Genomic DNA, 17400 nt, shown 5'->3' with positions numbered 1-17400 from the left:
GACCACAGGGAAGTGAGATAAGGTGGCAAAGTAGAAAGACAGCTGCTCTAGATGCTGAGGCAACTCCACAGTCAGTCCCATAGTTGCCTGCATGAACATCTCCAAGGCTAGAGGCTGTCCATCGATGGTCTCCATGGCTAAAGGCATTTCAAACAAAGTGATGGGAACATTGTGTTGCTTTGCAAAGCCCAAGTCCATAAAATTACTGGACACTCCTGAATCTACCATGGCTTGTACTTCAATACTCTGTCCCAAAGGTAGACCCAGGTGAATCAGATGTAGGGCTGGCTACTGTGGCTTTCTTCTGTGGATCCTGAAAGATCTCAGCGATGGCAGCAATAAAATTATCATATAGTCCCAACATAGTGCTGTTCCAAACCAGTAGAGGGGTAGACCACTGAGCCACCTCTCCTTCTAGTAGGCTGATCATGAAGGCCACTTTCAATGAGTTGTTGGGAAAGTCTGAACTGCCGCACTCGGTGTACAGCTCACACTGAGCAATGAACATTGCAAACTGCTTCCTCTTTCCACTGTAATGGAGGGGCAGCCCTATGGTCGTCTTGACAAAACTATCAATATAATCAAAGCTTACAAAGAATGCAAAAAGCATATGAAAGTACTATACAGGCCCCAGGATAGGCACATTATTAAACAACAGAAGTAGAAAGTGCAGCAGGATATCAGCCACAGACAGCAAAAAAAGAAAGCTGTGTGCATTACAGCATACAGGACAAATTGAATGTCCAATACTATGGAAGATATGGAGAAGATATGTCAGAAAGAAAATAGATGTTCAAGAGAATGCCATACAAATAGAAAGTAAAGCAAAGGCTATGCAATGCAGTCAGCAGAGGTGCATTTCCACAATTCAGTCAGTGACTTAGCTGCAACAATATTCACAATACACAACAAGAAAAAGGAAGTCGCAATAATGTTTAAGACAGATGCTGGATAAAAAGCAAACTGCACCAGTAAGACAGAATACAAAAGAACAGCCCCAAACACAGAATGTTGCCTATATCAATAGAACTAGTATAATATGTGGGTTACTTTCCCTGGATGGCAACAAAGTGCCATGTCAAATGCAGACACCGAGAAAGATGTTAGCCATGGGTCAGCTCAATGGTAGAAAAGAAGACCACTAGTGCTATACTTACGTATAGCAGATATCCATAAGACCTGGACAGAGTAATAATTCAGGAACACGAGTCTACCCACACTCAACGTTGCTCACAAATTATTATGAAGTGGTATATGTTTAGTATGCAGTCATGTATATACTTACCTGAGAGTAAGTCCAACTGAACACAAAGGGATTTCTTTGTGAGTACACATGCACAAGATTATGGTGTTGGTGTCCTTGATGGCCAGTCAGGAAACTGACAGATCAAACTGGGTGGAAACAGCATCAAGCACACCACTCTCCACATGGTGTTTCAGAAGATGGCCCTTTGGCATATCATCCACATAAGAGATCTTCCAAAGAAAACTGCACAGACTCTTAGAAAAGACTAGAGGGTGTCAAAAGTCTTCACTGATTTCTACTACAAAGAAGTTCTAGAAAGAAACATAACAAAATCTGAGCAGTCTCACCGACAAGATACAGAGAGAACGATGTTAAGCTGAATGCCAATAAAATGCAAGTTGCTGCAGAGCAGGTGAAATACTTGGGTCATTATAGAAAGGGGAAGCATTAAACCAGATCCAAGTAGAAGTGGTGTTTTTTTTAAAGCCCCCTAAAGGCACTGTCCTCTCAACTATAATTTATCCTAAGCATGATGGCGTGAATGGCAGCCCTTATACAACTTCTACAAGACTTGGGGGGAAAGGTCACATAATGATATTGAACCCGTCCAGATACTCAGTAGAAGGCTTATACAAGGAAACACTTCTATAGCCAAAAGTCACAGATCATGAGAAGATAAAACAAAGGGAAAAAACACAAAATACCTATTAGGACAGAAATACAAGATCACTGAAAATCCCTGGAAGATATTTCAAAATGATATGCAAATCTCCAATGGTCATTGGAACCCCAGCGTAACACCACAGCCCAAGTTGTAAATAGTCCAGAGAACATAAGGTTTCGGTGCAATCAAATACCAGACACCTGTACATGGTGTGTGAACAAAGGCCGTGAACTCCCAGGTGAATCATATGAGGAGTTAAACTCAACAAACATAAGAAACTCCTCTTTTACACAGCACAGTAATTGGCAAAAGGAGAAACACTATACATTCCAGATATGGGAGATATTTCAAACCCAAAGAATTGAAGGACTATGCTACACCCAGATGTTTATGTGAACAACTAGTCACCCCACTAGAACCGTGCTACCCTTTTTTTAATTAATAGAGGGGATATATTTAGCACAGTGCATTGATAGTGCACTATCCCTTTAGGCACAATCCAGACTCTCTGTTCTTCCATTAGCCCAAAAATATCCTGTGCCAGCACAGGCCTGCAATAAAGAGCTATATACCACTGTCAATAAAACCAGTTCAGTTACTGACACATGCGGAGCCTGAATCCAGTAATAAAGGTTCAACAGGCAACACAAAAACCCTTTTGAGGAATTACTTTAACAGTATCTAGGTAAAGGCCACTGCTGAATATCTGAGTTCTTGCTGGCATCAGTATAGCATCCATGGGCTCTAGCTGTTGCTGAACACCATTTCATGGCTGCTGGAATGATGTAGTAGGTGGGTCACCCAGATACTTTCACAGCCCACTCCTTCACTAATTAGGAGGGATCTGCCACTTTGAACTGGGTCATGCTTTTTCTTTACAATGGGTAACAGAAAAGAAGGTCATCTGGGCATTTTATGTATACTTCGGGAATGCACCTTCTCCCAGCTGCTTTAATGCACTATAAGGCAGCAAAGTAGGAGACTGACAGATAAGGCCCACTGGCAAAATCTATGAGGAGTTCTCCTTTACAAACATATTTAAAATGAATTAGAGTAGCGTGGGCATACAAAGATCTGTCCATTTTGGTTTTCTCAGTTTCTAATTTTTCCAGTCTGAAATTCAGTTCTCCAGATTTCTGCAGCAACTCTGTGATTTTTTAAAATCCTTATGAAACTTTTCCAGCATTTTAGTGTGAATTTCTCCTAATAAACACATTTTGTAGGCTTTTTTTTTGTTAATGTACACATTTTTGCAAACAATTTATTGGCATATAATGCATGCTTGTATGTTATTTTCACTCATATGTTCACTTTTATGCACACTTTCCCATAACATATGCAATTTTGTAAACAATGGTGGGTTGGTTGCAAAATTCAAATAAGTGCAAATTTCAAAGGATGGCTGTGTTTCAGTTCTCATATTGTATCAGAAAGTGAAAATTTGATAGATTCAGCTGTGAACTGAATCAAATTTCTTGCTCGTCCCCAGAATAGCACTCTTGGGCAGCTCCTGCTTATTTTTGTGAATCTTGTGCAAGAGGGTTTCTAAGTAGATTGGTGGGACAGTAGTGCTGTTGTCTGGATTTTCATCTCCAGGCAGGCATCAAGATTTTTAAAATCAGACCCACTGAAAACCTCTGTGTGTGAGAGATAGAAAGGGAGCCAGATTTTGAGATACTGTACAGACATTCTGTAAATATCTCTCATTCATTGTTCATATTTAGATTGGAAGCAGCATACTTTGTTTTTGCTTGATGTTACTCTGTAAAGTGCTATGTATATTAATGGCACTAAACCAATAATAAATAATAACAATTCAGACATTTCTTACAAAAACACATTTGTGGATTCTTCCCAGCAAAGAAAGGTTTTAGTGTGGGCTCCAGTTTCCACTCAACTGAGATACATAAGTCAGTGATTTCTGACTTACCTCCCTAGTCTCTATCACTCTGCTTTCCTTTGTGCTCTACTTTTCTGCTCCTCTCCCCACCTGGTTTAGGTGTCTATTTCCTTGCTAGACTCTGCACTCTAAAACAGACCAATCAGCCTGTAGCTTTCCTGGCTTCCTGTCTCTCCCAGCTCAGGAAGGTGTGTTCATTTGTATTCACCTGAAAAGAGTTAGACACAAATGATATACCTCTAGCCTCAGAGACAACAGAAAAACGTCAACCTGATTCCAGAAGCAGAAGTGAGAATCCTCACCAGATTTACAGGAAAATACCCATTCAAAGATCAAGAATGTGATACCAGTCAGGTAAAGAAATTAGATCTTGCTTGTAAGTTACATGGAGGCAAACTTTGCTCTGTTACCACATTCCAGGGAGAATGAGAGAGAGAGGCAGACGCAGACGCAGACATGCGGCCTTGTACAGAAATTCTAGCTGAGCTGTGTTAAATTTAATCAAGAATGTAATGGGGTCTGACAGGCAATTTCAGGGGAAGAGGGAAAAGAAAGGGATGAACCATTTTAAAATATAGAGTGAAATCCATTACCAGTTTTTTCTCACTCCATACAGTAAATGATAGCTAGGGGCCTGGTTTGATCCTTATTGGATATATCCTATAAAGACTGTCTTCCAGGGATGTTAGGGGTTTTTTTAGCTTTCCGTTCTGCCAGGGACAACAGGTGGGCCCTTGTCCAATCTACTTTCTAGAAAGAAAACTGGTGGTAGGGAATAATTCACAACTTAGATTTTTTTTCTGCTTAGTAGCTAGACTGCCTGGGCTCAACCTCCTTTTGGTAAAGATTTGTACATGAAAGTAGCCAGATGTAGTGCTGAAGTTATCAACCCTGCTGGGATTAATACAGTATTTTAAAAGTTTGTGTCCTGTAGTTGGTAAGAACTCTTGTCAGGCTCTTGCCAATAACCAGGGCCTGAAGCCAATGCGTATCTTGTTCCCCATCAAAGTGGATTTCCTCTGACCAAATACTTTCTTTAGCTGCTGACCTCGGAGATGAATAATTGTAGCGTCAGCTCTCTAATCAGAGGGGCTGCTGAGGACAGCAGCCTCAAATTGAATGGACTGTGCTTGAACTCTGGACACCTTTGCATTTTCCTTCCTTGTTTTACTTGCTAATCTCTTGTGACTTGTATGGTATGCAGAGGTGATCATTGCAGTGGTGAAGAGGCAAGGGATTCCTCACACTCCCACACCACATACTCATTACCATGGGATGAACATAAAATGTAGTTGGTAGATTTTTAGAACATTCTGGTTCCAAGGAATGGATCTCAAAGCTTAGAGTATAGTTTCATTTTTAAAACATTATTATGGCCACCATGAGAAAGAGATCCATGTGCCTGACCTGTATTGAATAGAAATGCAAGTATTTAATAGATTATATCTGAAGGGGCCAGGGCTAAGAATAGTTCTGAACTGGTCATCGGATGTTTTGGAGCTGTATTGCACTCAGGGAGAAGGATGTCTGAGGGACATTCCAGATAATCAACCTGATCCAGCAAGAAAGACTTGAATGTGCAGGTGATGTACATTATGCATCTGTATTTAAAAGTTCATCCAGCTTCTCTGAACTTGATGGATGCATCTGTTTCTCCCATCTGTGGCCAGTAGTTGTGACCAACACACACGTGAGTGATTAATAGGAGCCAATATATATTATTTTCAACAATGGATAGTTATAAAAGCATCAAACAGCCCTTCACACAAGCTTACTCTGGATACCTTTTTAGGATTTGGTTAATCACTAAAATAATATATACGTTACTGTGATTAACAAAACATAGTTTTATTAATGTGCAAAATGTTTCAGCTTCTACCATCATCTCATAAAACTCTGATAAAAATGGATGGATGCTGTTGCCAAGGTGGCAGTTATAGAGCTTTGAGTTTGGAATTTTCGTAAGGGCTTCATGTGCTGAAGCTAAGTGATGGTCCTCCAGCATCAGGCCATGTGGTATTAATGTGTCTAGTGTGTACATCCAGACATTTCCCCTCTTTGCTAACATTGTCGGTTGATATCTCTATTGCATTACTGATAAGTCTGACAGGGTGTGGTTCTTAGAACTTAAATGCTTAGCAACTGGCTGCTCCACTTCTTTGGTCAAAATTGCAGATTTGTTTTTTTTTAAAAAAAAAACGTTTTACCTACGACATCCCCCCTTTTTTTCCACTCGGTTATATAATTATATTACAGGACTTGCAGGTGATGTTCCGTTTGATGTAGCATGTTCTACCCATCCTGGTGCTTCTGAAAGAGGTTGTCTCCATGAGATACACATAGGTGATACAGCATTTTGTATTACAAGGATGAGATCCAGAATTGCTGGATAATTTAATATTTTTTTCTGACAGCTAGCATGTCAATTGCAACAATTAATGATTTGTGGGATGTGGGTTCATAAGTGTCAAAGTTACATACCCAATAGAAAATGTCTATGACATCATTGGTGGTGAGCAACGCAAGACATCACCTTGCTTCTGACATTTTGTGATTTTTTTAAAAAAGTTTTATATTATTTTTATTGGATCCCACCTCAACAGTATGCATATGCAGTAGTGAGTTGCTGCATGTGCAATGCTTGATATTAAAAAACCCCATTATAGACAGCATTGTGTATGTGTAGTCCCTACACACGATCTGTGACTTGGCGTCTAGTCACTTGCAGTTAACATCTCTCTTGTTGGGGGAAAAAAAGAAATGTAGCACAAATAGCCCTTAATTCATCGTTTATAGATGGGATATAATGCTTTGTATCAGGGTTAGCAATGGAAGCTTGGCAACTGGGGCACAGGCCTCTCAATTAAAATTTCAAGCATTTTTTTTTCAAAACAATTCCCCCCCAAATCTTAAAGCTACACATTCTTTCCCGTTCCTCACATTTTAAAGTTTCTTGAACTTATAGAGGATTGTGAAGACATTTCTGGCCAATCAGCTCTCTGTATCACTCAGCCAATCCTAATCCAAAAGTATAATTATGGCAAAGGAGTCCCTCCCAGGACTGCCTGCTTGTCAGCAATGCTAGGAAGCCTCCCACTCCATCTGTTATGAGGCTTATCTAGGACAACCAGTGTAGAAAATTAGGGAGGAATATGAGGACTTCAAGAACAGCCCTATGTAGTACTCTTAGCCTGTGTCAGCATCATACACTGGCTCTGAGTATACTCAGAGCTGTTTCCCGAAATCCAGATCTCCTCATTGGGAAGCAAAAGGGAGTGTGTCCTTTTCTGAGGAGCTTTTTTTGTTAAGTCTTTTTGGGTGTGATTTAGAGAGATAGCGCAAGCAAGCAAGATTAAGTCTCTTCTGTATCATTTTTACTTAATTGTTTTGCATTTATTTTTGTGAATTCATAGGAGAAATAGAGGATGGCTTATGTGAGGGTTGCAACAAACTCTGAGCTAACCATTTTCCTGCATACACTCATTAAAAGCTGGGTGGATCGGGGCAGGGTGATCTGAGCCACTTGCAATTCCAGAGCATTTCCAGAAAAGGTGTGTGGATCTGCTTCCAACAAGCCCCTCCTTTAGCTTAAGTTCAGGATATCCTAAATGCGGAGGAAAATGCATAGTGCTATTATTTCTAGCTTGCTTTTTGGTGAGTTTTGTGAGTCTAAAATTAAAAGTTTGGGCTCTATGCCTGTCTGGATATGACGCCATATCTTTCCCCAAACCTGGAAGATATTCTCCCTAATCTCAGACCTAACAGAGGCTGATTATGATTAATTTGTTGTGATGTATTTGCACATGAGCTGCTTACCCTTCTCTAGCTAGGGATGTGGGAGAAATTAGATTTAGATGGCATTTAAAGCTGAATTTATCAAATTGGCACTTTCTGAAACAATATGAGAACTGAAACATAACCATCCTTCAAAATTCACGCTTACCCAAATTTTGTGATGCAGTTCTCTAACCTAGAAGTGTTTACAAAAATGCATATATTAGAGGAAATTGTGCGTAAAAATTAACATGTTAGTGAAAACAAAATACAGACATACATTATATTAAGAGAAGTTGCTTGCAAAAATGTGCACATTAGTTGAAACTGCATATAAAATGTGTTTATTAAGAGAAATTAAAATAACACAAATTTCTGCAGAAATGTGGATAATTTAATTTAAAGATTGGAAAAATGAGAAACTGAGAGAACCAAATTCAACAGAGCCTTCCATTCCTACCTCTTGCTATTGTTTGACTCAAAATCACCTCCTAAGCCACTGTTTCATCCCCACATGTAGAAAAACAACTGGTACAAAATGAAGTAACCCATATTGTGGTGGTGGTTGTTATGTGCCTCCAAGTCGACTGTGACTTATGGCAACTCTATGAATCAGCGACCCCCAAGAGCATCTGTCATAAACCACCCTGTTCAGATCTTGTAAGTTCAGGTCTGTGGCTTCCTTTATGGAATCAATCCATCTCTTGTGTTAAAAGTAGATTGGCTATAGCCATTGCTCCTTCTGTGGCTGAATGCAGAATGACAGAGGGCTTATTGAGTTAGTTTTACGAATTCTGATGGTGCTTCTTTCCTGATTCCTAAAATTTCTTTCACATTGTGGTACCTGGTACATTAAAATAATAGCTTTTTGACGAATATACTGCCACACTGCACAAATGTCTTTCACACTGCTGCAACAAACAATGATTTGTTTCCGTCGCTCACCCATTATATACATGCACACTATAGTTTCCCCATAATTCACTATGCAAATGTGCACAGGCTTTTTTTTCATTTATGCCCTATAGTATTCCTGGCTAGCAGCAAGAGAGATGGTGGGCAGTCTCTCCTCCAGGGAGCCAATCAGGTGTATTGTTGGTTCCCAGGGGTGTGGGATGTTCCAGGAGCAGACCAGACTGGACTACTCATGGTCTGGGCCACTCTTGGAGTGTAATAAGTTCTTGCTCTTATCCTAAATGGCAGTTAATTCTCTTGCATAAGCATAGGTTTTCAGATTCTTTAAATAAAAAGGTCCAAGCCAGCATGTTGCCACCACAACTCTCCTCTCCCTCCCACCCTGAGAATAAAAAAGGCCCAGTCTGGCCCATAAAAAAATCAGATTCTCTCTCCCCCCCACACACACCTCTTATGATGCCAGCCGAACAGTCTGGCCTATGCAGTAACCAGATTCAGCCTCCCATGCCAGCCAAACATGTTTTGGGGTAGTTTGCAATCACTCCTCTCACTGAAATTGAATCTCTCTCTCTGTGTATCTGTATATCTACATCTGTATTTATATCTCATGAACCCAGAAGTTGAACAATGATCTCACAGATATATATTGCTGATTTCAAAGATAGGCTAGCTACAGAAAAGAACAAAAGATTGTGCTCGCTGCTTCTTTAACTGGGCACCTGCAAAAGGAGGGGAAAGTTGCAAATTTTTACACTGGTTGTTTCTCAAATTATTTTTGGGTTATCAAATAATTGTGTTTATTTAATTTAATGTTATATTTTATTTTTGTTACATTGCACAAATGCATTACTGATCCAATTTTGTCATGTTATCTTACATGGCAAAATGTGTCAATTGGCTGATGTTTGTTTAGCTGATTATATGTCAGTGACTTATATTGAAGTAAGATAATTTTTTAAAATCATCTGTCATAACCCTGACTCTGTGCATGTTTGTTCTGAAGTAAGTTCTACTGAGTTAAATGGGGCTTGCTCCCCAATAAATGTGGATAGCACTGCAGCCTTAATTATGTAGCACAGGACTAAATGTTATAGGAGACATGGGCTGCCACTGTAAATGGCATCCCTGCATCAAGTTAATTCTCTGTAATATGTAGCACCTACCTTGTGTCTAAAACATCATGGGGGGTATTCAATGCTAGTCCTATTCAGAGCAGACACATTGCATTTAATAGATGTGACTAATTTAGATTCATTAATTTTAATGGTTCTAACTCTTAGTAGGACTTAGTTGAATGCAACCCACAGTGTCCTACATTTTTCCATTCTTGCATAACATCATTAGCTGCTGGGAGCAGGACAACACCTGATGTTGTGACATTACGACATGGGGGGAGCAGGACAACTTGACACAGGGGTGCTGTTTACAGGAAACATGGACTGCCACTAAAATGCATAGTTCTCCCCTAAGTAAATTAAATCATACCATTTTTTCCAGCTGTATGTTCCCCATTATAAAATGTATTTCTGCTCTTATTCACTTACTATAAATGGACTGGTTGGGGAAGAATAGCCATGATTTAGTCCATACTTAGCTTAACTAAAAAGAAATGTAGGAAAAACATTTATATTATTCATACCCTAATCAACCCCCTTTAGGATGCATACCTTAATGTGATGAGGGGGTTTGAGGGTGTTGAAGAAGCTGAGAGCAATGCTGTCAGGAGTCTAGACCAAGAGAAAGACCCCAATGGATGACTGAAGAAACTCTTAAAATGGTTAAAGAGAGCAAAAGCAAAAGGAGGTAGAAACACAGTCAGAACCCTAAATGCAACAATACAGCGACTAGTATTGAATGTATTCCGCCAAGCTCTGAAGACCTGGCTCTTCAGACAGGCCTTTGGGACTTACGGGGAGGGTTAATTTTTTACAACGAATAGCCTACTACTCTGTACTGGAACTGTTTTATTGTTTTATTGTTATATTGTATTTTATGATGTATTTTATTATGATGTAATGTATTGTTGTTAAATTGTACGTCGCCTAGAGTGGCCATTGGCCAGATAGGCGACCCACAAATTAAATTATTATTAGTAGTAGTAGTAGTACGTAGAGACAAAGAAAACTACTACAATAGTTATTGTAAAGAAATAGAAGAGGACAACAAAAGGCCCTATTCCAAAAGATTAGAGAAATGAAAGGGAAATTTAAACCACGAGTAGGGATGTTGAATAATCAACAGGGGAATACACTGACTGACTGAGATAAAATAAAAGGAAGATGGAAGCAATACACTGAAGAACTCTATAAAAAAGATGCAAGGATGACAGATTCATTCACAGAGGAACCATACGATGAAGATCCAGAAATTTTAGAATGTGAAGTCAAAGCTGCTCTTAAAATACTTGGAAGAAACAAATCACCAGGAATAAATGGCATACCAATAGAGTTGCTACAAGCTACTGAGACTGAATCTGTCCAAATTTTGACAAAAATTTGTCAAGAAATATGGAAAACTAAACAATGGCCCACAGACTAGAAGTGTTCAATATATATCCCAATTCCAAAGAAAGGGAATCAAAGGGAATGCAGTAATTATCAAACTATTGCCTTAATATCCCATGCAAGTAAAGTAATGCTCAAGATTCTACAACAAAGGCTCTTACCATATATGGAGGAGAAATGCCAGACGTCCAAGCTGGATTTAGAAAAGGAAGAGTCACCAAAGATCATATTGCAAACATACATTGGATAATGGAACGGACCAAGGAATTTCAGAAGAAAATCACCCTGTGCTTTATAGATTACAGCAAAGCCTTTGACTGTGTAGATCATGAAAAACTATGGAATGCTTTAAAGGAAATGGGGGTGCCACAGCATCTGATTGTCCTGATGTGCAACCTATACTCTGGACAAGAGGCTACTGTAAGGACAGAATATGGAGAAACTGATTGGTTCCCCATCGGAAAGGGTGTGAGACGGGTGTATTTTATCACCCTATTTGTTTAATCTGTACGCAGAACATATCATACAGAAAGTAGGATTGGACCAAGAAGAAGAAGGTGTGAAAACTGGAGGGAGAAATATCAATAATTTAAGATATGCAGATGATACCATACTATTAGCAGAAACCAGTAATGACTTGAAAAGAATGCTGATGAAAGTTAAAAAGGAAAGCACAAAAGCAGGACTACAGCTGAACGTCAAAAAGACTAAAGTAATGACAACAGAAGATTTATGTAACTTTAAAGTTGACAATGAGGACATTGAACTTGTCAAGGATTATCAATACCTTGGCACAGTCATTAACCAAAATGGAGTTAATAGTCAAGAAATCAGAAGAAGGCTAGGACTGGGGAGGGCAGCTTTAAGAGAACTAGAAAAAGTCCTCAAATGCACAGATTATCACTGAACACCAAAGTCAGGATCATTCAGACCATGGTATTCCCAATCTCTATTTATGGATGTGAAAGTTGGACAGTGAAAAAAGCGGGTAAGAGAAAAATCAACATTTGAAATGTGGTGTTGGAGAAGAGCTTTGCACATATCATGGACTGCGAAAAAGACAAATAATTGGATGTTAGAACAAATTAAACCAGAACTATCACTAGAAGCTAAAATGATGAAACTGAGGTTATCCTACTTTGGACACATCATGAGAAGACATGATTCACTAGAAAATACAATAATGCTGAGAAAAACAGCAGGGAGTAGAAAAAGAGGAAGGCCAAGCAAGAGATGGATTGATTCCATAAAGGAAGCCACAGACCTGATCTTACAAGATCTGAACAGGGTGGTTCATGACAGATGCTCTTGGAGGTCCCTGATTCATAGGGTCGCCATAAGTTGTAATTGACTTGAAGGCACATAACAACAACAGCCCTGATCAAAAGTGCACCAGACCTAAAACAACTCAGAAATCTATATAGATAGCCAACTTGTTAAGTCTACAGAGACGTATGCTTTGGTACACTGCATAATATACTTAAATATACTGTGCACCAAAAATGGCAAACACATGTTTAAATTCCCTTCCGTCTCTATAATGTCTAGCTAGTATCTATGTCGTAATGTATGTTACCTCATCTCAACTCCACGTCTGTGACTGCAGCGATCTACACAACATTGTGGCATCAGGATATGGTTGAATTCTTCTAGGTCGGTGTTCTTTAATCTTGGGTCCCCATTGTTGTTGTACTAAAACTGCCATCATCCCCAGCCATTTTAGCCAATGATCAATGGTGATAGGAATTGCAGTCCAATGCCATCTGGAAATCCAATGCTGAAGATTCCCCTAGATAATCTTCTCCAGTCTGGTGCCCACAGATGTTTTGAAATACTAACAGCCCCAGCCAGCTGTGGATGGAAACAGGGATCTAAATGTATGGCTACAATTTTTGGTGAAAGCCAAGTGTTTAGTGCAAATCTGTAAAGTCTGACTGATCAACCTGAATAGTTATAGTATAGGAATGGGATCCACTTGTTAGTTCTCACTTTGTTGGACCTGTAGGTGATATCAGTTTGTCCTTTTCCCCCCTTGCTATCTTCTATTACTGTTTTCATTTTTTTTAATTCTTGGAAATATATTGATATTGACATTATACTGATGTTTTCCTGCTCTCTGTTCATGGACTGTTTACATTTGCATTCAAATATAAATCAGGCAGATAATTGCCCATCAAGTCTGTCTCCTGCATCCAGCTGAGTGTCTACAATGAAGACAGTGAATGAAATCCCCCCACCCATTCCGCAGTTAAATGAGGCTTGTGCAGTTGGATTATATTCAGCTATGTGATGTAATTTTGAACTGAGAGTAAAAGAAGCACACCACAAAGCAATGTTACATTTGTAGCAGCGGGGTGCAAGGGTACAACAATCCCAAAGGCAGGCAAAATAAGAATATTTTAACCATTTGCTAGACAAATGGACTGAACAATTTGGGACTGGGAGATAAGCTACTGAGAGGTTATTAATTTTTAGAACAGATGTACTTGTTCTCTTATTTGCTAATTACAGACAAAGTTACTGAGTTAACTTTATTTATTTATTGCATTTGTATACCTCCCCATAGCCAAAGCTCTCTGGGCAGTTTACAACAATTAAAAACATTAGAAACAAATATACAAATTTAAAAACACATTTTTTAAAAAAGCAATTTGAAAACACATGCTAAAATGCCTGGGAGAAGAGGAAAGTCTTGACCTGGCGCTGAAAAGATAACAGTGTGGGCGCCAGGTGCACCTCATCAGGGAGATCATTCCATAATTTGGGGGCCAACACTGAGAAGGCCCTCTCCGTTGTTGCCAGACTCCCAGCTGCCCTCTGAGTAGGCATTGATGTGGAGCATAGTGTGCAGGTGCGTTCATGTCGGGAGAGGCATTCCATCAGGTACTGTGGTCCTAAGCTGTGTAAGGCTTTATAGGTTAAAACCAGCACCTTGAACTGAGCTCGGAAATGTACAGGCAGCCAATGCAAGCGGGCCAGAATCGGTTTTATATGTTTGAACCATCTGGTCCCTGTTACCAATCTGGCTGCTGCATTTTGCACAAGCTGCAGTTTCCGAACCGTCTTCAAAGGCAGCCCCACGTAGAGCACAATGCAGTAATCTAGCCTGGAGGTTACCAGAGCATGGACAACTGAAGCCAGGTTATCCCTGTCCAGATACGGGCGTAGCTGGGCCACCAACCGAAGTTGGTAGAAGGCACTCCGTGCCACCGAGGCTACCTGAGCCTGAAGTGACAGAGATGGTTCTAGGAGAACCCCAAGCTACAAACCTGCTCCTTCAGGGGGAATTCAACCCCATCCAGGACAGGTTGGACATCCACCATCTGGTCAGAAGAACCACCCACTAGCAGCATCTCAGTCTTGTCTTGATTGAGCCTCAGTTTATTAGCCCTCATCCAGTCCATTGTCGCAGCCAGGCACTGGTTCAGCACATTGACAGCCTCACCTGAAGAAGATGAAAAGGAGAAATAGAGCTGCTTGTCATCAGCATACTGATGGCAACGCACTCCAAAACTCCAGATGACTGCACCCAACTGTTTCATGTAGATGTTGAACAGCATGGGGGACAGAACTGGAGAACTTGGAGAAAACAGGCATACGCTGTGTGTACAAGAGCCATTGTGATAGTATGTGGCAGTGAGGAGTATTGGTTAGAGTGTGCAGGCATGCACTGGACTGAATGGATTCACCGACATTGTAAATATATTGCTCATCCATCCTTCCATCTCAGGCAGGTCAGCAGCAGCTCAGCATCCTGTTCCCCCCTCCCCCCAATCCAAACAAACAAAACCATAAGGCAAAAGGAACGCAGGCTCTTTGGAAAGCATACCAGACAGGAGTGGCTACATCTGCATTTGGAAAAAAAATTGTTAACATGAAAAAGAGAAGGCACTATATAAGAGAGTTAAGAGATAATGTCAAGTAAGGCAAATTGAATTAGTGTTGAATGGATAATGTAGTTTGTGCAGTAGAGTGCAGGCTTCAAGGCTGCTTAAATTAAGAAGCATTTTAATAATTATTACATGTATTTTGTCAGGATGATCAACTCCCTTCCCCCATGCACAGTCAATCAAACCAGGATAAAATAACACGTCATACACGTAAATAGGATTTAATTTATTTAAAGAAGATTGTTTGTAACAAAAATATGTTTGTATTTATTTGGTAAAAAATACTTAATGAAATTAACTGAGCAGTTATAGCACTTTTTCTTTACAAAAAAAGAAGCCTTTTTTTGCCTACATTTTCCCCATAACACACAATTGTTTGTGTGACGGATTTTCAGTTTAAAATGGTAGTATATGTTAAATGTAAAAATAGAGGGGTTTTTAAAATGCCATCAGGCCAATATAGCTTAACCCTGGCATGCCATATCTCAGGGTGGTATAACACAATACGCCAGGAACCTGGGAGTGCCAGCCTAATCTCCCAATTAACATTTTTAGGTGCTCTGTTTATGCTCCTGATGTCCTCCTCACCAGGGCCGGTTCTAAAGGGCGGCCAGGTTGGGCACTTGCCCGAGGGCCCTGGAGCTACAGGAGCCCCTGAGGGGCCCTCCGCTCCCTTTCCTTGATCCGCACCCCCCCACGCCCCCCACTTACCTGTCAGCCGGCTTTTTAGCATTGCCCTTAATGAAGATGGCGGCCGCAGCTTCCCTAAGGTACTGAAGCCGCTGCCACCATCTTAGTTGATGGCAGAGATCTGTGCACGTAGCACGCACGTGTGCCATCAACAAAGATGGCGGTGGAGGCTTCATTCCCCTTAGGGAAACCACGGCCGCCATCTTCATTAAGGGCAATGGTAAAGACTAGACAGGTAGGGGGCCATGGGGGGGCAAGTGGGGGGCACGCATGTGCACATACATGCACACCCACCCACCCACTGGGGGGCCAGGGCAAGCTGATGCCCAAGGGCCCCCGCATGCCTGGAGCCGGCCCTGCTCCTCACAGTACCACATCCAGTGAGGCAAAATGTCTGATCAGACCAGCTGTAAGTGTGTTTAGCACTGCTTCATGACCTATAGATCATGGCACACTTGTAAACTAAGGGCCTTGCCTTTCAGCAAACTGAGGTTATTGCCACCTAGATGAATAACCAAAACCTGTGGAACTGCCAACACCAAACCTTGCTGGAACAACATGGGTCGGAGCCCATCCAGTACATTCCAGGGCAGCCAAGCCACTGAAACATGGCTCATTGACTGAGCCCCAACTGCATTCCAAAACCCAACTTCGCTGCCCTACGGCTGGCCCAAAACACCATATTATGGCCACAGAGTAGGATATGCGCTTGCTTATCCCCATTCAGCACTGTGCCAGGAAAAAGAAACAAGGTACAACTATTCAACTATCAGAAACGTGGGCCCCTCTAACCTGGGCCTGATGTAGAACTTGTAGATGCCTGATTGTCACCTACCCACAGCATGGAGCCTGTACTATGAGAAACCCAGGTGGGTAGCAGTGTAGAGTGCGCTAATCTGAAAGTAATGATTCCCTTATTGTTTCTAGATGTAATAGATTATCCTTGGAATCCACTTGGGATCCAAAAATAAGCTGCGGAATTACTTTTGCATTGAAAATTTTCAGTGCTGGTAAGATGGATTGTCCTCCCTTAGTATAGAAGAAGGTTGTTAGTGCTTTCGTGGTTTTCTTTGCGTTGATCATCACAAGTTTATTATGAATTTGGAAGCTTCCTGATGTTTGGAAGGTTATTCCTGGATATTTAAAGGAGTTAACTTGTTCGATGACGTTACCATTAATTACCCAGCGGTGCATAGATCTTTTTTTGGTAAAGGCCATTATTTTTGTCTTTTGGTAATTTATATTCAGCAATTCTGAAGAACAGTATGAGGATAATTGCGACAAAAGCCGTTTTAAGCCTATTAGGGTCTTTGAAATTAGAACCGTGTCATCTGCATATAAAAGGATGTTTCTCGAGGTCCCTGCTACAATAGGTGAGTGTGAGGATGTGGGAGCTAATTTAAATACTACGTCGTTAATATAGATGTTAAATATTAGGGGAGCCAAGAGGCAACCCTGCTTAAGACCTTTAAATGTTGGGATTGGGTTTGTCAAATAGCCCTTGTTATTAGTTCTTACTTGGAGTGAGGTGTTAAGATGAAGTTCTTGGAGCAGAATAAGCAGTCTCTTATCTATCTTTAGATTGTTTAATTTTGTCCACAGTCTTGCTCTGTCTACTGAATCAAAAGCATTCTTTAAATCAATGAATGCAGTGTATATTGCTCCATCAGGTCTGTTCGCATATTTTTGTATTAGATGGTGTAAGATCAAAGCTTGATCAAATACCGAACGATTGGGACGGAAACCTGCCTGTTCTGGAGCTAATATATTGTTTTGATCCATCCAAGTTGTCAGCTTAGAATAGAGATGGGCTGTAT

General features: G+C 40.6%; 1 protein-coding gene across 1 annotated transcript in view; it reads left to right on the top strand.

Annotated features, from left to right (window-relative positions):
- The first annotated feature begins 3986 nt into the window (after positions 1–3986).
- The window catches only part of ARHGEF5 (Rho guanine nucleotide exchange factor 5), a 125507-nt gene continuing 112093 nt past the window's right edge, over positions 3987–17400 (top strand). The window contains exon 1 of the mRNA XM_061582618.1: positions 3987–4164. The gene's annotated coding sequence lies outside the window, so the exon portion shown is untranslated. The remainder of the gene's footprint in view (positions 4165–17400) is intronic.

This window comes from Rhineura floridana, chromosome 8, assembly GCF_030035675.1.
Source record: "Rhineura floridana isolate rRhiFlo1 chromosome 8, rRhiFlo1.hap2, whole genome shotgun sequence".
Classification (NCBI taxonomy): domain Eukaryota; kingdom Metazoa; phylum Chordata; class Lepidosauria; order Squamata; family Rhineuridae; genus Rhineura; species Rhineura floridana.
Note: the sequence above shows the minus strand (reverse complement) of the source record. Positions and strands in the feature narration are given on the sequence as shown.